The sequence below is a fragment of the Culex pipiens genome, chromosome 3 (genome assembly GCF_016801865.2).
Source record: "Culex pipiens pallens isolate TS chromosome 3, TS_CPP_V2, whole genome shotgun sequence".
Classification (NCBI taxonomy): Eukaryota; Metazoa; Arthropoda; class Insecta; order Diptera; family Culicidae; genus Culex; species Culex pipiens.
Window position 1 is genome coordinate 65,991,556 of NC_068939.1, and position 27,004 is coordinate 66,018,559.

The 27,004-nt window shown below is 36.6% G+C and overlaps 1 protein-coding gene across 1 annotated transcript in view; it reads right to left on the reverse strand.

Annotated features, from left to right (window-relative positions):
• LOC120424492 (uncharacterized) overlaps positions 1-27,004 on the reverse strand; it is a 63,284-nt gene that overhangs the window by 35,354 nt on the left and 926 nt on the right. The window lies entirely within an intron of this gene.

The window sequence follows — 27,004 nt, forward strand, 5'->3', positions numbered from 1 at the left end:
ATCGATGCCTCTGTGCTCTCTTCTCGGCGTAGTTTTCAAAAAGCCGTAAGAGCCATTGGTAAACAAAGTCCTTTTTGCATCGGTATTCGACCTACTTACGAAAAACCAATATCAAAAATGCTCGAGATTTTTCATCTACACGTCCTTCAAGGGCCCCGAACTTAAAAATAAATGAAATGTTGTCTCATTTTGACAAAAACGAAAATTAGTGTCAGAGGTCACGGTGGCTCTTACGGCTTTTTGAAAACTCACCCGAGTCTTGTACTAAGCTTGCTGGGATGGTTCTATCCCATTCCCCAGAATCCCATTCCCCAGAATTCCACATTCCCCAGAAATATTTAGAACCTTGAAAAACATGTTATGTTTCCCATTTGGTATAATGCCATTTAGCATAACGCTGTTTGGCATAACATAATTTGGCATAATGGCGCATAATGGTCAATTGGCATAATGAATTAAATTTTCAACATTAATTCAATATTAAATCGCTTTAAAGAAGGCATCACGACTTGTGATAACTGCTGACACTAATTGATATTTTTTCATTCTTTAAGAAGGGAAAACTCTCTTTACTAGGGATAACTGCTAAAGGAAAATTCAACTTGTGTCAGCATGCTGCAGTTATCACAAGTCAAGGGAGTTTTCCCTTCTTTAAAGAAGGCAAAATTCAACTTTAAAGCGAAATTTCAACTTTTGCCCGCAGTTAGACAGTCAAGAGAGTTTTCCCTTCTGTAAAAAAGGGAAAATTCTACTTCATAGGGAAATTCAACCTTTGGCAACAGTACTGCCAGACCAGAGAGTTTTCCCTTCTTTAAAGAAGTCAAAATTCAACTTTAAAGGGGAAATCAAACTTTTTTCAGCAGTACTGTCAGACAAGAGAGTTTTCCCTTCTTTAAAGAAAAAAAACTCAACTTTAAAGGAAATATTCAACTTTTGTCAGCAATTATCACAAGTCAAGAGAGTTTCCATTTCTTTAAAGAAGGAAACATTCAACTTTTGTCAGCAGTTATCACAATAAAGGCAAAATCCGAACACTTCACATTTAAAACTGTTCACTTATTGAAATAAAGTACATTCATAATAAAAATGAAACTTTTCTGGGGAATGGGTCATTCTGGGGAATGAGTTTCTGGGGAATGGATCATTCTGGGGAATGGGATTCTGGGGAATGAGACAGAACCTGCTGGGATTCCTATTATTTTGAATACCAAATCGGAGAACTTTTGATCTGAATTCCTCTGGTTTGACGTGGAATCCCTGTAAATAAAACAAAAGCTTGCCAATGTCAAGGTCACCGCAATTAATCGTTGTTCATGGTCAACCATTTCCAGCTGACACGACTGTTTCAGCCGCCACTACCACTTGCTGACAACCCACCATCAATCTATGGATGGGACATTAAAAAAAGACCACCGCAGTAGCTACACGACAGCGCAATCACGTGCCTCCACTCTGCTCGCTAATGGCTTTTTAGTTCGCACCGTGATTTCTTCCTCCAGCCATCAAAGCTCAAGTACCTACCTAATCATTTTTGCTCATACCTCCCCGCACCCCGTATTTCCGCTCTAATGTCCAGTTACCGCGTAAAACCTTCCTCCCCGCAACTCGCAAAGCCAATAACCTCGTCGGTCTTTTATGTTTTTCGCTTGCTTCCACCTGAAATCTTTTCCCAGATTTCCGATGGGTTGTGGTTCTTGATGATTGTTTTCTTTGTGGGCGACGAACTCCCACCCCCTCGCAGTTGGAGTAATTTCACTGCGGTTTTTTTTCTAGAGAAGAACTTCCTGGATCGTCCGATGACTCCCGTGGCTACGGAGATCGGCGTTTTGCGGGAAACTCTTCATGTGAAAGCCGATTCTTGCCGTGATCGCGTATCGACGTCAAATTGCTTTGACGTGTGGTTGTGGTTTTTTGAGGGGTTGGGAAGATATTACATTATTTTTTGGCGAGATTGTAGTTACCTCAAGGTATGGCGGAAGGAAAATTCTATAAATCGAGATGATCCATTGGAGATTTATACGTAAAAAGTTGTGATTCACCTTCCTGATTAAGAATATTAAGCTTCAAAATATTCTATCGGTGAAAATTGCGTTTTTAAGAAAAAAAATTTTGCCTTCCTCACCTCAATGAGGAAAGGCTATAAAATCACTCGAAAAATGAACTTCTTAATTCGACCTCGTAGACCCACCTTCACGTATACCTATCGACTCAGAATCAAATTCTGACCAAATGTCTGTGCGTGTGTATGTCTGTAAGTCCGTGCACCGAAAAATATGCACACGATTATCTCCGGACTGGCTGAACCGATTTGGACCGTTTTGGTCTCATTCGATCCGTCTTGGGGTCCCACAAGACCCTAGTTAATATAATGAAGTTTAAAAAAGTACTTTAAAAGTTATGCTAAAAAACGATTTCGAATAAAGTCCGGAAGATTGTAAAAAGGGTGGTTTTTGTAAGAAAACTCGTCATGGTATACATTTTTAGAAAGGTATTTAAAAGACCTATCCAACGAGCCCAAAACGTTGAAGATCTGACAACCCTATCAAAAGTTATATCCACTTAAGTGTTATTTATACACTTTTTAGAGGCCGGATCTCAAATATTTTGATGAAAACATTGTCCGGTTCTACCATTCGACCTATCGTTGGATGGTTAATCAAGAGATCTTTCCAAAGAGTCCAAAAGATTGAAAATCTGACAACCCTATCAAAAGTTATAAGTACTTTAGTGTTTTTAATACACTTTTTTATGTTATTTATACATTTTTTGAGGCTCTATAGTGTATTAACTTTATTATGTGAGGAAGGCACCACCCACCTAAAGGTGGATTAAGCAACGTTTTTTTTAGATACTAATGACGACGCCTGGTACTAAACAAAAAAATAAAAATTTTGATTAAAAATCCTTTTTAAAGTTTATGGTAATTAAAGGTAAAGGCAACAAAAACATTTTGAAATTCGACATATGGTTAGGCTTATTTACAAATTACTAAAATTTTCTTTAGCCACCATGCGCCTCCTCCCTTGGTACTTCATATGGGAAAAAACGTTTTTTCTGAAAAACGCAGTTTTTACTGACAGAATATTTTTAATCGTACATATTTTTTATCAGGAAGGTGAAACATAATTTTCTACGTATAAATCTTCCATGGGTCATCTCGATTCATATCATTTTGCTTCCGCCATACCGTGTTCTATAAAAGGATTAAATGTTTTTATTTACAAGTATTTATTCATTTTAAAATCAAGTTTTTTAAAGTAAGACATTAAAAATGCTTAAATACTTTCACAACCTACAATACATTAAAAAAAATGCGTCGTCATTATTGCGCTTCTTGTCATGTAACTAAGTTAATTTTTTTTCCAAATCGATTTAAAAATTCATTTCAAACCGATTAAGGTTTTACAAAGGGCACTTTTTGGCACCAATATTTTGAAAATATACAAGAAAATTAAATGAGAGAACCTTATTAGGTTTTATAAATTTCAATCAACTGTTCATATTGAACTATTCAGTTCGACTGTAAATTGCATGTCAAGGTTTGATTCAGATAATATTTATTTCTGAAGCATAAACAACTGGGAATAGATCTTCGAAAATAAGATATTAACCCCTTATGGCCAAGATCAACATTGAGATATTTTTAAACATTTTTGTTTACCGTGACCAAATTGGATGAAAATTGAATTGATATTTTTGAAAGAGGGTTGTGCAAGAAGAATTCTAAATTACTTTTTCAAAACAACCAATGCGCCATGGGTTTTCTATGTACATAGGACCTTTTGAAAAAGTAAGCGAGAATTTGTTTAAGTATTCGAAAAATTACAATTTGAAGCACTGAAGCTACCAGGGGCGTAAGGGAATTAATTATGAAAGACAAGAATTTTTTAATTCAAACCACTTTTTGCACTATAAAAATTCTTTTATGCTAAGTCAATTATTAACCTGAATACCATGTTACAAAAACTGTACCATAAATGAAAGCATAAAAATCATTTAAAAACAACTTCGTATCATATGAAAAGTGCCCAGAAAATGCAAACATATTTAAAAACTCGCTACAAATATTTGAAAACTTTGAGTTTTGATTACATAAAAAAGTGTTTCAATTGAAAAAGCACGAGAAGTTAGATTCTTAAGAGCGAGTCCACGAGCAAAGCATACCCATCTCGCATCGACCTCACCAATCTACCTGAAATTTTCAGGGGTTGTTTGTACATATGAAACTAGCATCTGGTCAAAATATGAGCACTCTAGGTCAACGGGAAGTGGGGCAAATCGGGACACAAAGTTTGAAGGTTCAAAAACGACAAAAATCTTAAAAAAGCTATAACTCAGGCAAAATTCAATTGAATTTCAAAATTCAAAATGCATCTGAAAGGGCTTAAAAAATGCAACAAAATGCAGGGAGAAGCATCCCAATTGGTTAAATCTAAAAGGAGTTATTGACATTTTAGTGAAAAAATAGCATAATTTTCAAACTCAAATAAAAAAGTGTTCCATCCAGATATCAACTCGGTTCGAACTGCAGCTTGTAGGGGACATCTGGGACTACCATCTGAGACTGAGACCGCTTTGGGTAAGGCAGTTTAACATATTAAATAGACACTTTTACTTTTAGTGAATTTTTTGGTTGTACATTTTTGCTCGGGGGACCCCTTAGATCAAATTTTCCGGCGATAATTTTTTTCATATTCGTGTTCCTGAGACAATTTCACAATAGAAACATGCATAAAAATGTTTATTTTCATTCATTTTAACCCTTTAAAAAATGAAAGTTAAAAAAAAATAAGAAGCTGCTTTTTTCTGGTGTCATCTAGTATCCTTGGAAACGAACTTGATTTTCAATAAATGTGAATCGAAGATTTTTTTAACTTTCATTTTTTAAAGGGTTAAAATGGATGAAAATAAACATTTTTATGCATGTTTCTATTGTGAAATTGTCTCAGGAACACGAATATGATAAAATTATCACCGGAAAATTTGATCTAAGATGGTAGTCCCAGATGTCCCCAACAAGCTGCAGTTCGAACCGAGTTGATATCTGGATGGAACACTTTTTTATTTGAGTTTGAAAATTATGCTATTTTTTCACTAAAATGCCAATAACTCCCTTTAGATTTAACCAATTGGGATGCTTCTCCCTGCATTTTGTTGCATTTTTTAAGCCCTTTCAGATGCATTTTGAATTTTGAAATTAAGTTGAATTTTGCCTAAGTTATAGCCTTTTTAAGATTTTTGACGTTTTTGAACCTTTAAACTTTGTGTCCCGATTTGCCCCACTTCCCGTTGACCTAGAGTGCTCATATTTTGGCCAGATGCTAGTTTCATATGTACAAACAACCCCTGAAAATTTCAGGCAGATTGGTGAGGTCCAAACGACGTCCCATACAAAGGGGTATGCCCTGTTCGTGGACTCGCTCTTAAGCTAAATTCAATGATTACCTTTTTATTCATAATCTGAAACCACAAAAAAATGTTTTTTGCATTATTTTAATTTTTTTATTTCAACTTTATCTGTCAATGATCACAGAGACAAATTCTCAATTTCCAAATACCTTGATTAAAAAAATAATACTTCACAACAAAAAATAAATAAAATTAGAATTTGTATATTTTCTTAAATTTTGTTGCAAAATATTAATCAAAAGCGAGATCAGAATAATGTTCGATAAATTTCAAAGTTCCCGGTAAATTGGTTGAAAATTTCCCGTTTCCCGGGAATTTCGTATCCCCGAGAAATTGGACGCTCTCTCTCTAACATATATCTCGATAGAGTAGGAGTAAAAAAAGTAGAATTTTTTCAAGAAAGTTGCGCTAAAAACATTTATGAAAACAGGTACAAAAAAGCAGAATTCAAAAATTGTTTCAAAGATCCACCACAAAAATCAAGTAAGGAGAAATTAGAGGGTACACACAAAAAAATATTACGGTAATGACAAAAGTAACTTACTTTAGAATTTAAAAGTTGTTAAAATTTGCTACATTAAAAGTTTTTTTCTTGTTTTGAAAATGAAAACTTTTACTGCTACAGTTTTTGAAAATCTCATTGCTCAATGATTTTAAAGTATTTACTTTTAATTCGACTGTAAAATTTCTTTCATTTTGACGTTCTCGTGTAACCGTGTACGCATTCGTAAATGTAAACAAACACTTTGGTGGGTCCGGGGTGCTGGTGGAGTCTAGGACGCAAAGCAAAGCCGACCGCGGCAGCAGCCAGGACTCGGACGCAGAAACCTTCGTGAGCCAAACAGCAGCAGCGGAACGCCTTCGAAGGAGGGTGGTGTGGGAGCGGTACGAGGTCGAGTGCTCGAAAAGGACAAGGCCAGCTTCCTGCAGGAACTGCAGCTGTTCCACGGCCGGAATGCGTAAGAAGGAAGCTTGGGTGTTTTGTGGGGTTTGTGATTGATTTTTTTTTGTTTTTGTAGGATGAGAGGTAGGAATGTGGATTCGCACCGGTTGTATTGGGTGGTGGTGGCCCGGGATTGGTGGTTGCAGGTCAATTCGCGTGAGGACTGGGGCGAGATCATCGAGGAGATGGCGCTGCCGAAGCGTCGCGTGAACAACGAGATTGCGTTGAAGAAGATTAACTTCCGGTTTTTGGACAAGTACGCGAAAGTTTATTTTCACGATGGGCCTCCGAAGAAGAGGAGGACAACGAAAAGCTACATAATCGGAGGTAGTCAGCGCAGATGTTGCACTCGGTGCCGGCGGTTTACAGCACCGGTGAGTATTGAGAATGTGTGCAGTGGCTAGCCAACTTCACTTACTTTCCATTTCTTTTAGCAACTTCCCGCCCACAAACACTCACGTCGCGACGGCGCAGCTTCAGCCGAATGAATCTGGACAGTGAGCCAAAAAAAATCTGTGTCACTCTCGAAGTAGGATTACGTGCTCAAAATCGAACTCCGTTCCGAGGGCCTCATCAACTCCATGTTCCGGATGCGCTTCCAGGATCGGGAACTCCCCGTTCAGGCACTTTACTTTCCAGCCGGGAAACGTCGACCACCCTTCCCGAATCAATGGCCAACTCCTCCAAGACTGTCCTGATTGAGGCCGGAAACGTGACCATCGTGTTACACTGCTGTCGCGCGTCGAAGCCTCCATCCGGAACCGTCCAGCCTGGGGTATTCGGAAGTGACCGGTGGCGTACCGTATGAAGCAGAAGCTAGTGGAGAAGCTTTAAATACAAAAAAAGTGTTTTTCTAACATACTGTTTAATTTTTTTTAAATAAATGTAAAAAATCAAGCACATTTTTCTGAAATTATCCCTGTAGTGCTAAATGTTGTGTATTCTTGCCATAAAAGGTTTCTTTTCCAATTAAAAGTAAAATACTTTTACCAATACAACGATTTTGTTCCATAAATACATGGTAGTATCAAAAACATTCCAACTTTTAAATTGAAAAGTTTGAACTTTCTACGAATATTCACCAACGCGAACTTTTAATCCAACGAACGATCTTTTTAAATTTAGAGTAATTTTTCTTTGTGTGTAAGATTGGGTCATACAAAAATGCTGAAATTTGTATGCACCCCCAGACCCAAGGTAACCCCTGATGACAGTAGATGAAGAATCCGGATCTAATTCCACCATTTTTTTTTTTTTTTTTTCAAATTTCCCTATAAAACTATTTGCTACTCGATTTCAGTTGAAAACGCCTTTTATAAGCTGTAATCAGCCAGATTTCTGTAATTCTTTCCACCTAAGCTTAGTTAAAATAGACAGTAAATTTTGTTAAAGTATAATGTATAAATAGTAAAAACATACTTTTTTTAACGGCTGGTCTGGTCCAATTTTCCCAGATTTTTTCGGTTCAGACCTAGTAGCTTGGCTGTAAATGAACGTCAAAGCGTTGATATGCCAACATTAGGTGATGGAGTTACATGCTGTTCCCTTACCATCTTGTGATACGTCAATTATTTTCAGTTTGTATTCCTCAGAGGCGTCGCGTCCACCTGTTCAACCTGTTCATAGGACAGGTGGTCATTTTGATGTATAATAATATTGATTAGCTTATTTCTCGATTAAATTTTCAAAAGGTCCTATCTGCATAGGAAACCCATGAGGGATAGGTTGTTTTGAAAATTTAATCTAGATTTATAAATGTTCAATAGTATGACTGTATGAACATGCGAACTCGTCTCAGAATCATCAAAACGCTAGACGAAATCATTGCACAGAACGCACAATGAAAATGCACCGCGCACTGTAGAATCTCCCAAGCAGCAGCCAACCTGTCCAAAATTCTTTTAGGACGGCTTCCCATACAACGCATTTGCCGAATACATTCAAAGGCCTCTTATTTGTACACGGTGGACTAGTGTAGTGTGCGACGCTCAAACTGTGCAGAGCTGACACAGGACGGGCGCGCCGAGCGCGCCACCCCGAGAAAGAGCGCGAGAGCAAAAATTTGGTCGAGTCGCTTGAGTCGCCGGCAGAATAAGCGTCGCTCTCTCCATCTCTCCTTTCCGTCATTTGCTTTCTCTCTGTTTTCATGATTCTAAGACGAGTTCGCATGTTCGTACAGTTATACTATTGAACATATTTCCTAATATATAGGTAAAGAGCGTGTATCTCGATCGAGTGATAGTGAGTTCGTTTCGCGGTGCCTGTCCGTCGGGACGCATTTTTTTTTTTTTCGCGTTCCGTTTTCGTCGATCGTCGTCGGTGTGTATTTCGGGTGAGTTCGTGCGTGTGTGTGTGAAGGTGCGGCTAGCTCTGGTTGTCACGATGACAGCAGAGCTGAGCCAGTTCATTTCGAGGTGCCTGTCCGTCGGGACGCATTTTTTTATTTAAATTATCATTCAATTCGACCATTCGTTTCCCGCGAATCACGGCGACAAATATTGTTTCAACGCGATTGTTCAAGTCCTTCAGATAACATCATAACTCTTCAGTCATTAATTGGTCGCTCATCTTATAATAATTTAAAAGTATAAATAGTCTCAGGGCAACTCTACGTAAATATGTTACGCTGAGTTTAATATTTCACCTTTTAATCACACATAATTTTGATTCTATCTTTCCACAGCCGGCTGTCTAAGATTGAATCATTTATGTTAAACTCAACACCAAATAACCGGGAACGGTCTCATCCGCATCATCCGATTGTTTGCCTTGAGAATACATAATACATCACCCTATTCAACAAAATTCATTGATTATTGGGCCACATCATCATCCTCTATGATGAATCCTGGCCATTACCCTTCCCCACTAACAAAATCCCAAGTAGAAGTAGTTTTCCGGCACACGCGGGGGTGTGGATATCGTATAGAACCCACCCTTGGTAGCAGCCTGTGCTAACTAACATTCCCGTCCCATCCCCTCGAGATCTACAAACTGACATGGCGGGCGCCGTTGGTGGCCAACGACTGTTTCCTATTCGCACCGGCTCTAGTTTTGATGATCGTGATGTTTTATCTTTTCAGCGCATTCATGCATGCTGTTGATAAGGGAAACATCATTTGATCGTTGAAGCGTGTGACCAGTTGTGCTGATGGGATATTACGGTCCTGTTCAGCAACGGAGAAGGACAACCATGGGTGGTCTCTCATGCTCATGCTCATGCTCATGTATCTCGATCGAGTGATAGTGATAATAGAGAGGCAACCGCAAAAAAAATGTCCCTTGACTAAGACGAAAGCCGAGGGGGCGGTGCAAAAAAAAAACATGGTTTAAACATTTCAATCAAAAAAGAGTTGTAAAATGTATTATACACAAGAACATTTGCTGCAATTATTATTTTTAAATGAAAATCTAAATTTAGACATTGTTTTGCTTACTTTTAAATCAATTCAAAACATTAAAAAACTGGTCCAATCTTGCTTTGAATGATTATCAACGCCTATTGTTTTTAGTTGATTGTAAATTTATTTACATCTAAATTTGGATTTTTTTTTTAGTTTTTCGAGCTATTATTGAAAGGGGAAGCGACATAAACTTGAACAAATCGTGCTTTCCATTTCATTAGGGCACAAAACTTTTGTAAACAAGAGTGTATCCCTCTCACACCTTATGCAAACTGTCATTTGAGTGAAAGGGATACACTATTGTTTACAAAAGTTTTGTGCCCTTTTGAAATGTTAGGCTCCAAATATTTGCAACGGCCTAAGTATGTTAGCAGTTTTTGTACAATAAATGATGTTAATAAGGGTTGCTCAACCTTTTAGACTTTTCTGAAGTATTGGTGGGCCGGAAATAATGTTTGACAAAAATTTAAGAGAAAAATAATAAAACATACTAATAAAAAAGTTATATGCAATCCTTTTCATATATTTCATTCATATATTTAGATTTTAAGAAAAAATACAAAGAAAAAAAGGTTTTTTTTATTTATTTATTATATAAAATTGCATTGTAATTGTTTAAGCCGATTGCAATGAAATACCATGATATCATTATAACAATAAAAAATCATTAAAACTTCTTTGTTAATATTTTTAGTTTTAGTTTTTGCGGAGCTGTGCTATTTTTTTTTAAACATAATATGATAAACAGATTTCAATAATGTTTTCATCGTTTTTTTTACAATATTGAAGTGTATAAAAAAACATAAATGATCTTCGATTCTTTGATACATCTATTTTAATTTTTGAAAAATATTTGCAACCATCTCTATTTTCAAACTGACGATTTTGCTTACATTTTTCCCTTTTTTCAAGCACAATTTTATCTTTGCAAATTTAACCTGCAAAAATTACACTTTTACCCATTGCGTCCTTGCTTATTAACTCATTCTTAGAGAATATATTTTTTCCATGTTTTGAAAAAAATAACAATCAATTTGAAGGATACGGAATATGTTTGAAATTGAATTCAGTTTTCTTCAGCACATTTGTAGCCAACAATCCAAGTTTTTTCATATATTTCAAATTTTTACTGAATAGAAAATGTTGTTTTTAGCTCGCGAAAAAAATTTCGTCGATACTCAATTTTTGAAAACAAATGATTGTAAGACAACTGCACTGTTGATTTATGCATTTTTAAACACTCTTTCAATCCAATTTTTTTTTTAATTTGTTTTTCTTTGTTTTGTATTCATAAAGGAATTTATTTTGAACATGTATCCAAAATGGCCACGCGTCGCCTCTGGTATTCCTTTAGTTTGGCCATGTTCAAACCATGTCAAACTAAAAAGATCTATCAAAACAAGCGTGTACTCGTTCAAAATCACTCAGTTTTAATCAAAACCGAAATTACATCTGTCAGATTTGAGTGAATTTCATTTGAACGAAAATTGAGTGAAATTCACTCACATCTGTCACCTTTTTTTCATTTCTGAGTAACTGAGTGATTTTGAACGTGCGTGTAGTGTGTGCACCTTTTTTTTAGGACCGAGTCGAATTTTGTAGCTACATTTTTCTTTAAGCTTAAAGTTTGACAACAATCAGTGTCAAACCACCGGGGTTTTAGTGTAGTAGTCTATGTCAAACCCACAGCCTTCCTATTAAACTATCAGAGAAGGTGTGTTTCCTTCTTTACTCGCTTCACTGCGTGAAGTTGCTCTCTATGCAAAATAGCTTAGCCATTAGCTCAAAGAAAGGTTCTTAAAGGTGTTTGCGCAATTCGAGCCGCGGCTAATGATGTTATTATCGCTGGTTAAGCCCTCACTCGTTCTGTGTTTGTGTTTCTTTCTTTCTCTTGTTGGCGTGCTCATGCTGATTCAGCTGGCATGTAGCTCTTCTGTATCAATTATCCGAAGAACGAATCGACTCTTCTGGGAGTGTTGTGTGTGTATAACAGACTAAATTTGTTCAACATGTGCTTCTTAAGCTATTAACATAGATCCGACACGAGGAAATGCTTCGAATACCGTTAAGCTCATCTCTCTTGCCGTTTAAGAAGGGCAGCAGCATCGCACATCCGCGATGCCTAAACGCATCTGTTGGTTGTCTATAACCGAACAACATGACGGTGTAACTTATAGCAAGGGGAGTTGCTTCTATTTTTGATCTAATAAACTAATTTGTGTCTAGTGTGTTGAGCTCCCTTGTAAAATTTCTTCCAGATTTCTTTGCATTCTTTGTAGGGTCAAACAATTATTATACCATCGTGAGTCAAAAGTAACAACAAAAATGCAAACAGAATAAGATTCATTACCCTATTATCAAGGTACGGTCCGGACGACGCCTTTTCACGCTCGATAGGTTTGGACAATCCGGCCGGTTAAGGCACCGATCACGGCAGGAATCCTCCTCTAGACCAACCCCTCTATGCCAAACACTACCAACAGCTGGTTGGGCAAAAAAAACGCTACTAACCCACTGTGCCATTATTACACATTGTCGGACGCGTGAATACGGCTGTGGGCTCTCAGAGGAGGAGTCTTCCGCCGGCCTGGCCCCAGAGTCCAGGTGCCGACCGCGGCCATTGTTTCCTGGCGCTAATCATAAATTAGATGCGCTTTTATGAATTGGTCCATAAATCAATCAGTGTGCGGTGGTCGGACCAAATACCGTGTAATTTTCGCTTCTTGCAGGAAAAGGCCAACAATTTCGCGCGGTATTTTTTGCTACCACTCACTTCTTTTGGGAAAACTTTGATTTGATTAGAGTCTGCCCGCCAGCCAGCCGGCCGGGCGCGAACTTTCTTCCAGTGCGAGGTGAAAGAGGCGCATAATGGGCTTTATTAAAAGTTCATTAGAGCAAACCACCTGGCCTGGCCATGGGGCGGGTCGCTGGGAGAAATGAGAGCTAAACGCAGATGATGCGCGGTGGCACCACTTTTTGAACGGCAAGTGAAAAGGTGAAAATTGAGTTATTTGAGCATATGCTACTGTGTTTGAGAAGAAAAAATAGAGGGAAAGGTATCGTTTTAACTCTTTTATACTACTTTTATACTAATTAATGAAAAAAAATCAATACTTCTTTTTTTAAGCAGTTTTAGGTATGATTACAGTCAACTTTGGCAAACAGCATATTTTGAAATTGGTTGATTAGCTCTATTTTTTTATTTGGATGAAAATCAAACTTTTTTAAATAATGAGGTGAAATCCTTTCAATTCTCAACAAAGATCAAGTGAGCAACTCTCATTCTCTCAACTCCCTTGATTTTTTTTTAGCACTGTTCTCGTTTACTCAAGTTTAGAGCAAACGGGAGTAATGTTTCGAAAACAGTAAAATCGAGAGAAATGAGAGTTGCTCTCTTGCTCACTGTCTTTCCTCGATTTTATATGCATCTTCTGAAACTTAAATTTTTCTTATGAGTTTTTCTCTACGTTTTCGAAAAACGATTTTTCTTTGTATTTTTTTTTTATTTGGATGAAACTTTGTCCATGCATTCCGTATGTCAAAATTAACTAATTCAAATCATTATCGAAACCAAATAGGTTGAAATTTGGACTAGAGGCTCAATTTTCCTTACCCTTTCGAGCAACAGTATGCATATTCGATTTAAAGCAACTTTGAAACTAGACATGTATGGGTTATGGGTTCTCAACCTGGGGTACATGGGTACACACCTGATTGTAACACGAGCAGTGTCAGAGGGTACCGGAAGACAAACCTCGTAATGGCGGATATTTGAAAAATATCCCAGACAAAATATTTGAGAGAAGAAAATACTAACTGATAAGAAGCAAAAAATTAACGCAGCATTTTTTTCAACAGACTATTTAATACACTTCATTTTTGCTGATCGATTAGGCTGGTACAAATTTTATTAAAAAGTTTTTGTCATAATATTATTTTAATATTCTGAAATTGTTATTATTTTCTCCATGAACATGAATTTGAATCGGATAACGGAATGCATTTTCGGATTCTTTCAAATTTATAGGCATTTTCAGTAGAACAGATTTGATATACTTTTGATTCGTGCTTCGGTTCAGTTTAAAATGCACTATGATTCGATAGTTTTATCGATAAAACTGGTTTCAACGAATTTTAGGCAAAATTCTGACTTTTTAAAAAAAACTATACTAGCTACCTTATTGATGGTACATTTAACGTAAACATAAAATATGAACACCTTAAATCTGATCTTAACAAGAAAAACTTTGACCACCCCGGAATTCAAAATAAGAATTTTCAACGCAACATTTTTTTAAACACAGTTGAAAATACATTTTTTTAGATAGTGCATGGACCTATGTCACCCCGGTTTATGGTACTCCAACTCTCAAATTCAATATCTTGTGAACTTTTAGGCAAACATTTACCAAAATTAGAAGGTCAATTTTCTTCACAATGATGCTGGATTAACTTTCTACAATTTGTGGTTCCAGAGATATCGCAGTTAAAACAAATGGAGATTTTTCACAATTTTTGTAAAAAAATCGAAACTTTGGATTAAAAAAGACTGTTGTGCTATCTTGTCGCACGTGTATTTTGGGCCAAATTGAGTTAAGAACGCCACTTTGTGCAGCTCACAATATCTCACCTATTGACCTTCACAGATCCCCTAAATTCGACTTCAATCCCGAGATATTCAATAAAAACCGAAAAAAAAACTTCGTGTGTTGTTGTCACTCTTCATATGAAAGAAGTTTCAATCTTGTCGTGCTATCCTGACACATCCTGAAAATTGATCTAAGTGCGCCAACTGGCCAAAGGGAATTCAGGTCAGAACGAGTATGACACATGTAAAATCGCATGCAAAAGCATGCACATCACCTTCGTCACAATAAACACTTACTATTACAAACTTCATGTACAATTTTTGCAAACAAAAAAAAAAGTTGCAACCGATGGGATTCAAACCCAACACCAACATAAAGGACTGGCGCCTTGGCCCACTCGGCCATCAGACCGATGAAAAGCTGAAAGGATAAACGCATATATGGGCTTGACATTTCGGTCAAGTATGTTTCCCATACTGATGGGCTACATATTTCAAGGTGTAAAATTACATAAAATTGCATAAAATAATGCAATATTCATTTTACACCACGGCCTTTTACACGCAGCTGGATTACTACTTTTTTAGCTGTGTACCGTAAACATTTGTAATTATAACTTGGGATTTCTTAGTTTTGTTTATTAGGGTCAAACATTAAACCACGTTTTTCTCGGAAAGGGTCGAAATGTTGATTTCAATTTTGCATATTTTGTGTGTGCGATTGATGTGCACTAGCTCGATTTCATTGATCATAGCCCTTTTAAGAGGCATTTAGAGAGCTATGGGAAATGGGGCAAACACAATATAACTCTTGTTCATTGTGCTGAGCAATTCAAAAAAGACATTTGTAGCTACTAATTAGACTAATCTACGGTAGCAGAACAAACAAATGGAAGAAAGTGTACTCTATTGGCGTGTGAATTCTTGTTTTTACTCCTCAATGGAAAATAATGATGATGATCTATGAAGTTAGATGGAAGTTTACAGCCAATAAATAACTAGAGGTATTTAATTGAACATGTCGGCAAAGTAACCAACATTCGCAGAACAATATTGAACTTTGCATTCAACACATGAAAACCTACCACCAACAATCAATAAGTGACACAAAATTCCATCATAACTGCGCACCGCAAGCGATAAATCAACATTTGAATGGCCCATTCGTCGTCGTCAGTTCCAGCATGAATACATTAAGCATTGATGATTCTTGGTTCAGCTTCGCGACCGGTGGCATGCAGAGCAAGTATGCATTCTGGTGGTGGCGGCACAAAACCACCGTTTGTCGTCGAGATTTACCTTCTGAACATGACACCGCGACCATGCTTATTGCGCGGCGTACTCGCAACGTCATGGCCGGGGCCGTGTCTTGAGAGACCCGGTCAGACAGGTTTGCCGCACAGTGTAGCCCTTCACCATGGCCAAGTTCAGGGTACACGAGAGTACATCGAATCGGAGAGCCACCGCGACTCGAGCTGAAGTCTGCGCGAACGGAGAGCAAAATCTGGTGACGATTACCAATCTGCGTTCGAGTTGTTTACAGTTACGGGTTGATAATTAAATTCGGTGCAAATTCTTTGGGGGGGACTTACAGCGCCATTTAGTGCCAGCTAAAGCCAATTCCACACCTCATCAGTGGGTTCAAAATGTGCCACGTGAACGGCTTGCGAAGAATGAAAGGCTTTTCCACTAATGCATTGTACCCCTTGAGTGAGACTGGCGAGAAAAGGGAAGAATGTGACACAGGTCGGTTTGTGTCCTTATTCAGAAGTGGCCAAGCCAGGCCATTCACTTTCTACTATAGCTACCTCAGGTTTCTCTTTGAAACGCATGTTTAGTGAGAGCACGTCGAAAGTGGGTTGGCAATTTTGGCGATCAATTCTTGGGTACTTTGAGCACTTTGCAATTAAAAAAAAACATTTTGATTTCCAAATAAATATCTATGTTTCTATTTCTGTACAGTGTCAATATAACAGTGGACTCTCTGGCTCGATATCAATATTGCTCCAGCTGTCAATAAAATGTTCAGTCCCTTAAAGAAAATTGCTTTGATTTTTCGTTCTATAATTTGATAACACCCTCTCTCGACGGTCCCTTCAATATCAACAACGAGAGAGTCCACTGTTAACACAAAAAAAAATTCTATATCATGAGCAATGCTTGAAAAAGGATCGTTATTCATTTGTTAAAATTAGTGCCCATGTTTGCCCACCTTTGAAAAAAAAAATTTAAAAGCTGAGAAAATTCTCTATATTTTGCTTTTTTGAACTTTGTTGATACGACCCTTAGTTGCTGAAATATTGCCATGCAAAGGTTTAAAAACAGGAAAATTGATGTTTTCTAAGTCTCACCCAAACAACCCAGCATTTTCTAATGTCGATATCTCAGTAACTAATGGTCCGATTTCAATGTTAAAATATGAAACATTCGTGAAATTTTCCGATCCTTTCGAAAAAAATATTTTCAAAAAAAATAAATCAAGAGTAACATTTCAAAAGGACCAAACATTCAAGATTACAACGTTTTGAAATGAAATGAAGTTGAAAAATTTTTGCGACCAGTATTTCGATTTTTTGAGATAAAACATGTATTGATTCAAAAAATCACAACTCGGTCAAAATTTTTTGCCCACTCTGGAAATTTCTGAAAAGTTGGCATTTTATGTCCTCTAAAACATATCAGAAAAAATAGTGTTTCTTTGCAAATCAAGTTTTTGTGACAAAAAGTGAAATTAAAAATAACCAAAAAGAATTTTACCGTGCATATTTTTTTTCAGTATAGTCCATATCAATACCTACAACTTTGCGGAAGACACCAAATCGATCAGAAAATTCCTTCAAAAGATACAGATTTTTGAATTTTCACATATCATTTTTGTATGGACAGCTGCCAAATTTGTATGGCAAATTATATGAATGAACTAATGATGCAAAATCTTTGGGCATACCAAAGGTACCAAAAAAGTTTCAGCCGGATTAAAAAATACAAAAAAAAATAAAATTTAAGAAAAATTACCGATTCCGTAGAGAACTGCTCAATAACATTCTGTCAGCGATCATTTCCGAAAACGAAATTTGATCGCTCACACACAGCGGGCTTGACGACGGTCGGTGAACGTAAACACAAAGATGAAACGAACGAAAAATGAGCACCACTCAAGCAGCCGCTCGAACGATGACAACTTGGTCTTCTCTTTTTCTTTCTCTCGTTTTTCGTCTCTCTCTCTTCCTTGTGTTTGCTGCGTGGTGCCAGAAGTCATTTGAATGCGATCTTGGGAGAGATGACCGGAATCTCGGTAGAGTGTCAAACGACCGTTCTCTGAGCGAATGTATATCTGGAGGGAGGTCAATGACTGTGTGAGTGACTTTGCGTGGCACTCATTCGTTCGTGTGTGAAACGAACGAAAGCAGAATGTCAAAATCAGGTTGTCGTGGTGAAGATGATTGAAGTGATCTGTTACCTATCATAAAAAAGTCGAATTTTCGTTAGCATTGGACCAGTTCCATCGCCTGTACTGAGCATTTTTTATTGAAGTCTTTAGGCTTCATTTTTGTCCATATCAAGAGAGATAAAAATGTAGCCAAAAGACTTCAACGAAAAACGCTCAGTACAAACCTGATTCCTGCGAGCAAAGCGAGGTGAAAGACAGTTTTGTTTTGCACTTGTGCAGTGCAATATAGCCATAAAGTGAAGTGAGTTCAAACTTAATTTTAGCCAACATTTTGTGCAACCAATTTTCCGATTCGTTATTATTGCAGATTAATCACTTCCACCAGCAGTCGGTGGCAACGATTCGATTGGTCGTTGGTCGGCGGGTTCGTTGGTGCGCCTCATAGTGAAAGCGATTTTTTTTTGTTCCGTATTATCGTTGGCCAAATGCAATAAAGAGTCCGTTGTGATGTCGCTGTTGCCTTTCTCGACTTCACCTTTTAGTTGGTTGGAAGGTGATTCACGGATCAATTCGGTGGCCATTCGAGAAAGGCTTGACTCTATCTGTGTGGTTGCGGTGTGCTTTTGTCTGTGTATTGTTTTGTTTGGCTGATTTGTCATGAAAGCACCACCTTCCCCTTCAAAATGACGCGGCACGTGCTTTCCTCTTGGCGTCATGCGTGCCTAGGGCTTTCAAGCACTTAAATGGCCCAATAACACTGTTTCCCTAGATATCATTCAACCATCAAGATGTACCTTAACCCATTTCGAACCCCGCACAACACGCACACAATATAAACAACACTCAGCGGAGGAGAGCAGATATAGAGGGAAAGATTGTCTACAGCTGAAGCTAAAGTGGTCCGATGGGCAGTGAGTGGCTTTCATCGCTTTGCATTGAATTGTTTGAAAGCATCAACAACAGTTGAAATGAATAAAAAAAAAAGCTAACGACCGTCGGTCAGTCGACTTGACTCGTTGGTAGTGTGTAGTAGTAAGTAACGCAGAATCGATTAAACATTTCTTTTAAAAGCGTGTGCCAATTCAACTTCCTTTTTTCATTTCTTTTCTTTTTGCCTCATTGAATTTTCAAAACCCAGGCTGAGAGTGCGGCAGGTTGGTGATGAAGATGAGTGGTTTCGCACCAATTATGGCGTTTTCGGTTAGTGTGTATCAGATGAAAGCATCGCACTGGCCAAAACATTACGTTTACCAATAAAGATTATTGCATACTCAGATGTGTAACAATCTTTTCGGTCATTAAGACGACAGTCATTGGTTATTGGATTAGAATAAAACTTGATCACTATAAACGCAGCCAGTCCGAAAGCATGCTGGAAAGTCTTGTGATCAGATTACGCCCAAAGCACCATTCTTGTCAGTATTAATACTTTCAGAACATCCGAGAAAACCAGAAAATGTATTAAAAAATTCAAAGCGGTCAGCCCTACTGCGTTGTTTTTACCACAGAGAGGAATCTGTGAACGGATCAAATTTCAAAGAATTTACAGGGGAAGAATGCGTGGAGGCAATTTCTTTGAATTTTGTATTTTAATCGGCTGAAATCTCTTTAAAAAATAACCAATTTGTTTCAAAATTTGAATACAAAATTCAATTGATCAATGGAAATGTTTTTAAGATTCAGATTTTGCAATAGCATTTCTGAATAGAGAGCTGCCAAAATTGTATTTAGGTTTGTACAATTTTGCAGCTGTTCATACAGAAATGCAGTAAAAATTATTACAAGATCGGTACCGTGAAAACAATTCCATAGATTTGTTATAAGACTGATGCAAATATTTTTCAAAGTTGTTGTCTCTCGGTTCTTGTCGAGGCAATAGTCTCAACATTTGAATGAAAAAAAAATGTATTTTACACTACACAGAAAAAAATGATGGTAATATTCAGGTTTACATTTTTACACATTTATTATGTAAAGTTACACAAAAATGAGGTAATATTCACCCACGGGGATGCTACGGCTGTCTTCTGCATACAATGTCACTGAAGCCTAAAAAGTACCAAAGTTTTGGTGTCTAGTGTCAAAATTATGGGGAGTAACATGACGAAAAGGGGACAAAATCGAAAGGACGAAAAATTTTGTTTTCTTTATTTTTGTTTCGTTAGTTAAAATGAAATTAAATGTGTGCCATTATCCGGGGCAAATCGGGATACATGGGGTGAATTGGGAAGTGATTTTAGCAATGTTTTTGCACAATATTTGAATATTTTTTATTGGTTTCAGTTAGAATAGACACAAAACAACAAAATTAGTTTCGTTAGATTTGAACAATTGGGATGTTTTACCCTTCATATTGTAACATTTTAAGCCTTGTTTAAGAATTTTGGGAATCAATTGAAATTTGCCTTAGTTGTGTAGCGACCCTAAGTCGCTTACCTACATAGACTACAGTTATTGTTTGTCATGAACAATGTCAAGTTCACGACAACGGTAAATGGTCTAGCACACGCGGTGTGTTATACAAAACATTCAGGTAGCGGTAACGCTTGACACCTGATGTTTTGTATAACATTTTTCGACCACGACCTAGGGCACTGGTAGATCACAGTTCAGTGATCTTAGTATTTAACGGCCTGAGCTTGTTCAGTCGGGGGCTTTTTCTTATGCTTGTGCTCTGTTGTCAGTTGTGCAGCCAATAGTCTTGTGCTTGTGTCAGTCAGTACTTGTGTCAATGTAATAAATAAAAGCAGTTAAAATCAATGTGCAAGTGTTATCTTTCCAGTGCATAATATCACAGTTATCCCGCTCGGACACGCGGTCCGATACATCTGGTGACAGCGGAAACTAACCGCTAGGAAAAAGGAAAACGCCATTTCTGACTGACTTAAGTAATATTTGTTACAGCAATCGATTTTGATTAGAAGATACAAGGAAGCAAAAATATGTGGGCCTACTACTCGTGAATTCTAGAACCACGCATAACTGAGTGTTGTTTGGCCCGATTTTGTGTGTTGCTGTTTTGACGAATTCTACCATCGTTGCCCGCCCTATCTGTGACAGCCACCACGAGAGGATGATCATCATTCTACTGATAACATGGTGAGTACCTTTTAGTTTTAAGTTCTGATTTTTGTGGAAAAAATTAATAGTGTTTGTTGATTTGATGGAGAAGTCAGTACTACAAAGCTATTTCGTTGAGTAAAAGAGTTTGAGTAAAATGTTCGTTGTTATGCATCACTTATAAATTTCAATTTTAAATTTTAAAATAACAAAATGGTGTTTGATCTGAAAGAGGCAGTAATTTGCATTCCAAAATTTGATGGATCTCCTGACCATCTACAAAATTTTATAGCATTTATAGACATTTTTGCTCAAGGCAATGAAAATAATGCCAACGTTAATTGGGAACATCAATTACTTGTAGTAGTTCGCATGAAGTTTCATGGGAAAGCGCTAGATAAAGCAGACAATTTAATTAAAGAAACTTGGAATGAAACCAAACAAGCTTTGAAAAATTCCTTTGAAGATAAATTAAGTATTGAGCAGATTATCTTGCAAGTTAATAGTTTAAAGCAATTGTATCATGAATCTTTTGAAGATTATAAAGAGAGGGCTGACAAAATTCATGCATCTATTAAAAAGCTTGGGAATAACGTCTATGCAAATAGACAATTTAAATCAAATTTTATCTCAGGTTTGAGAGATTACAATGTTGTGAAACTTGCAGCAAATATCCAAGCTGATGATTATCAAGACTTAGTTGCAGAATTAGTCAAAAAGTGCAGATATATTGAAGCGATTAATACCAGTTCAGCAATGAAACAAAATTATACAAATGAAAATTACGATGATGCAATTCATTATCACTCAGATGATTTTAACGGTGAATGTACATCATTTAACAAACGCCATTATAACTATAGCTCTAATTCAAACTCAAACAGTAGTTCATATTATCATGGGAGGAAAAACAATAAATTTCGAAATTTTGAAAATCGCCCAGACTGGCAAGACAGAAACCAGTCTCAAAATTTTAATGATAGCAATTTTAATAACCAGACTAATGGTTCAGACTGGTTTGATAACAGAAATGCTAATTTCAGTCAACAACAAATGGATAATCAGAATAATTTACTAAATTATTCAGATAATTGTTCAGTTTTTGTAACAGAAGAGTCAGAACTAGTGCATAGTCTTGACGATTTTAATCAAAACTATGAGTCTAAAAATGTAATAGATATTTCAAATTCAAATTACGATGAGCACATCGAACTTGCTGAAAATAGTGAAACAAGACATGAATCTGATTTAGAAACTGAAGATACAGAACCAGATCAATCGAGTGAAAATTTGAGTACTCTGCTTACTACTGCGGCATGGAAAGGTGACAATGTATTTGAAGAGATTACTGCGGTTGAACCAACTACACACAGTGAAATCGAAGTTCAAGTTTTAAATATTAATATAGAATTAGATCAGTTGACCCAAATAAATGAAATAAATGATGATGTTGCAACTTCGTCTGATTATTTAAAAGAAGAATATAATAAATCAGATGACAAAGAAATTATTTATGATTTAACAAAGATTTATGCTGAGACTAACGATTCAAACATAATTATTCCTCAATGGATTTTTAATCAGAAAACGACTGAGGAAATTCAAAATCGAGTCCATCAAGAACAAGTTGTTGTCTTGGAATTTGATACTTTAAAAGATACCGTTTTTGAAAGCCAATTGAATCCAAAAGATGCCAATGAGATCATAGAAAGTGATATTGCATGGGTTGAAACAACGAAACCTATTGCCTTGGAACAAGTCAGAACGTTTAAAAAAATAAAACAATATCATACAGATAAATTCAACTCTCGGTCGATATCATCATTGAGTTATGGTGATAGAAAAGAGAACTCAAATTCAATTGAAGAAATTAAACCTTTAAGTTTAAATTGTCAAAATGTATTGCAATCCTCACAAAAGCTTGAAGATTTCAAAAGATTTCGTATGAAAGGAAGCTAAATATGTTTTGATAATTTGGACTGGACACATTATCGAAAAATGTCGAATGAAAATTGAAATGAAAAGGATATTTTATTTTAAAATGAAGTGATTGATTAAACATAATGGTCGCTCAAGCGCAGTGCTCTTTATAACTTAATTCATGAATGTGGACTCTTATTATCACGTTCACAATATGGATTTTAAAAATTAATCTGTATTGTGGTAACTCACCAGCATAATGAAATATGCCTTTAAAGATTTGCCTATCGATGGTTTCATCATTAGGTTCAATCCTTTACTAAAAAAAAGGGTTAGCAAAATGCTCTTCAAAGTATATTTCCAGAGTTTTTTTTGAAAAGGACCAATAAACTATTGTCTTTCATATGTTTATAGGACCTAATCAAAAAAAACTCAAGATTTTTACTTGATGACACACACGCTAACAATGTGTACGCTGTCAATGAAAACGATTACGATGTAAATTCGTTTAGTACTTTTAAGAAGAATTTGAGTTTTATCATGTTAACAAAAATAATAATAATATAAAAAAAAAGTACATTGCATTTTATACTAATATGCTTGCATGCGAGAATTTCCCTTTGCTTGAGACTTTTCTTTTCAGCACACCTACTACCAACTTTTCGGGGTCATAGGGAGAATGATCGGTCTGATCATTTATGTAAGTATATAAATTGAATGATGCCAGTAAATGATTCGGACTATTCTATTCACCAAAATTTAATATCATTCAATTTAAACCTGTATGCATGCAAGATGAATGTAAGAGGTCTGTGAGAAGAGCGATAAATAAAATGATTGAAAAAAAAAATAATATAAGTATGGTTTAAAAATAACCAATCATTTTGTTTATAAAATATTCAAAAAAAAAAAAACAAATTGAGAGTCAATCAAAATTAAATGCCACCTAAAAATAAAATATGGGGCTTAGCCAATTCGTAGAGATAATCATTATATTTAAATAATCATTATATTTAAAAAAAAATTCTGCGAATTAAAAAAAAGGCAGCTTAGCAATTCAAAGTATAAAAACAAAAAAAAACTTAGGGTTTAGAATTTTGAGCCAGTCCTCAGAGAGCGGAATCCACTCTGCTAGGGAGCAGAGGTAACTTCAAACTTCAACATTCGCAATCAATGACGCTGGGGTCTTCAAGATAGGACAACGAAAGGTCCTTGGCGTTACTCCAGATGGTGGTGATCTTCTCAATCAATGACGCTAGGGTCTTCAAGATAGGACAACGAAGGGTCCTTGGCGTTACTCCAGATGATGGAAATTGGTGATCTTCAATGTTACTCAATGTTGTATGGTGTTACCACGGATGTTGACGAAGCTGATGGTCTAGACTGTGGCAAGGAGAATGGCAAGATGAGAGATCGATGGAATCTCGTTGGAAAGACAAATATATACGGTATCAACATACGATTTAAACGACGGCGACTGGGAGATGATGCTCCTAGATTGCGCCTTATTCATTAATAACCGGAGTGTTATTAGCGGCTATGCAATGAACTTAGACTGCATTTATTTTGGCAATGGTTGCCTGAACAGATTTTTGGCAGTGTTTGCCTTGACAGAATTGATCAAACGAACTAATGGAAGTTTAATCATACCGTATCAAGCCAACGAGATACGAAAAGTTTAACAAGAGATGGCATCAACAACAGATTGAACACTTAACAGCGAAAAGTCAACGGTTGGAACAACAGAGTCAATATCGTCAACACAGCCCAGACGTACATCATCGAAGCAGCCAGGACAACCGTGATTATCCCAGAAGACACCCCAGAGTCATTTCGCGAGACGGAAGACATCCAAGAAGACATCCCTAAGGTAGCAAGGACCAACGTAAAGTTAGGAAAAATTATAAATTTTTACAAAAAAAAACCTACAACTATCTACTTGAAACCAATCTCTTCAAGATTAATTTCAAGCTGTTAAGGAAGGGGAGATGTAGCGACCCTAAGTCGCTTACCTACATAGACTACAGTTATTGTTTGTCATGAACAATGTCAAGTTCACGACAACGGTAAATGGTCTAGCACACGCGGTGTGTTATACAAAACATTCAGGTAGCGGTAACGCTTGACACCTGATGTTTTGTATAACATTTTTCGACCACGACCTAGGGCACTGGTAGATCACAGTTCAGTGATCTTAGTATTTAACGGCCTGAGCTTGTTCAGTCGGGGGCTTTTTCTTATGCTTGTGCTCTGTTGTCAGTTGTGCAGCCAATAGTCTTGTGCTTGTGTCAGTCAGTACTTGTGTCAATGTAATAAATAAAAGCAGTTAAAATCAATGTGCAAGTGTTATCTTTCCAGTGCATAATATCACAGTTATCCCGCTCGGACACGCGGTCCGATACAGTTGCAAATGTTTTAATTTATTTAAGTATTTAAAAGTTCAAAAGTTGTGTCCAGATTTGTTCCACTTTATTTAGCCTCATATTAGGCCTAGATGTTAGTTTTATAAGTTCAAACAACCCCTGAATTTCAGGCAGATTGGTGAGCTCCACAACGTCCCTAACAATGGGCTATGCCCTGTTCGTGGACTCGCTCTTAAGGTTTCCCAACAACATGGTTGAGCTCACATATTGGTTTAACCGCCTCAAATTGTAGATTTAAATTAACATTATGATGATCTGTAAGTTCATTGGCCAAATAAGAATTTGCGGAAGACATTTCAGAGGATTTGAAAAAGACACCTGCTGGGAAGCTTTGCCTGAGACCTGATGCTAAACATATATTGTTGTTGGCGGCATTTTTGGTTTATTTTAATGAAAAGAATCATTCTGAGCAGCTACAGGATTTTTTTCCAAAAAAATTAAATAAGATTTATTATATTTTGATTTGTGACCCTCTGAAATGTTATTCCCGAGACAGCGCCACCAAACATTTGGTGGCGGCTTCAGCAAGCTACGTCAGTAGCACGGGCCTGTATTAACCCAATCAAATTTTTAACCTTCTAAAATTAAACTTTTGTTTCTGTGTGGCTCAGTTGTTTTGCAATCATTAGAAAAAGAAGAAAAACATACTCAAATGTGATTGACTTTTCAAAAGAAATGTTTGCCAATTTATCACCAATTAATAATTATTAAAAAAAACGTTACTTAATCCACCTTTAGTTGGTTGGTGCCTTCCTCACATTCATAAAGTGTATACACTACACAACTTGAAAAAGTGTATAAATAACATTTATTTTTATCATAATATCTGAGATCCAGCCTAAAAAAGGTGTATAAAAACACTAAAGCCCTTATAACTATTGATAGGGTTGTCAGTTTTTCAATCTTTTTGGCTCTTTGAAAAGATCTCTTGATTACTCATCCAACGATAGGTCGCATGGTAGATCCGGACAACGTTTTCATCAAAATATATGAGATCAGGCCTCCAAAAAGTGTATGAATAACACTTAAGTGGTTATAACTTTTGGCAAAAACATTAAATAAAATTTGTACCAACCTTAGCGACACTTTTTTTTGCAAATGAACCTCGAGGGAATAATTCTCTCGTCCATCTCGAATTGTGTTCTCTGAGTCCGTAAATGGTACCAATATTCTCTCGGACGAGCGCTGCCCAGTTTAATTGAAGTGAAAATTTTTATCTATGTGTACGTCAAAAAATATCTGAAAATTGAAACGTGATAATTTTTTCGGGCGAAATTTTTTTTCCTATTTTGTTAGTAAATATCATGCTTAAAATATAGCGATTACAATTTAAAAAAAATTAACAGATCTATAATGAAGCTTGTAACTGTAAATTACGAGTAAAATCGTGTAAAGATATTCACGTAATCACTTCATTTTTAAAGAATATTTCAACAGTGGCCTCTGTGAAACCTTCACTTGCAACAATTATTTTCAAATTCTTTAAAATAAATTTGCCATATAAAAAGTGTTGAATGGATGAACCAAGGCCAAACCTTTTGAAGTTTAGTGGATTGACATGATTTTTTAGCTGATCAAAATTGATCAGCTATTTTTTTTGTGTACCATATCACATTATATGATTCTTTTCATACTTCGACGGCCTGAACTTTGTGCCCCACCCTAACAATGGTTTTTTTAAGTGTTCAAAAATTTTACGATGCGATAACCGACAAAACAAACAATCAAGAATTTGCATACAACTCAGCTAAAACAGGTCATCAGACTTGCCCCGGGTTCGTCGCTCAACGAACAGGGAAGTCTCCCGGCAAACAGGCTTGATTCAGTTGTATCGCTAGGAAACGTTCGCAATTCCACTCGTCTCAA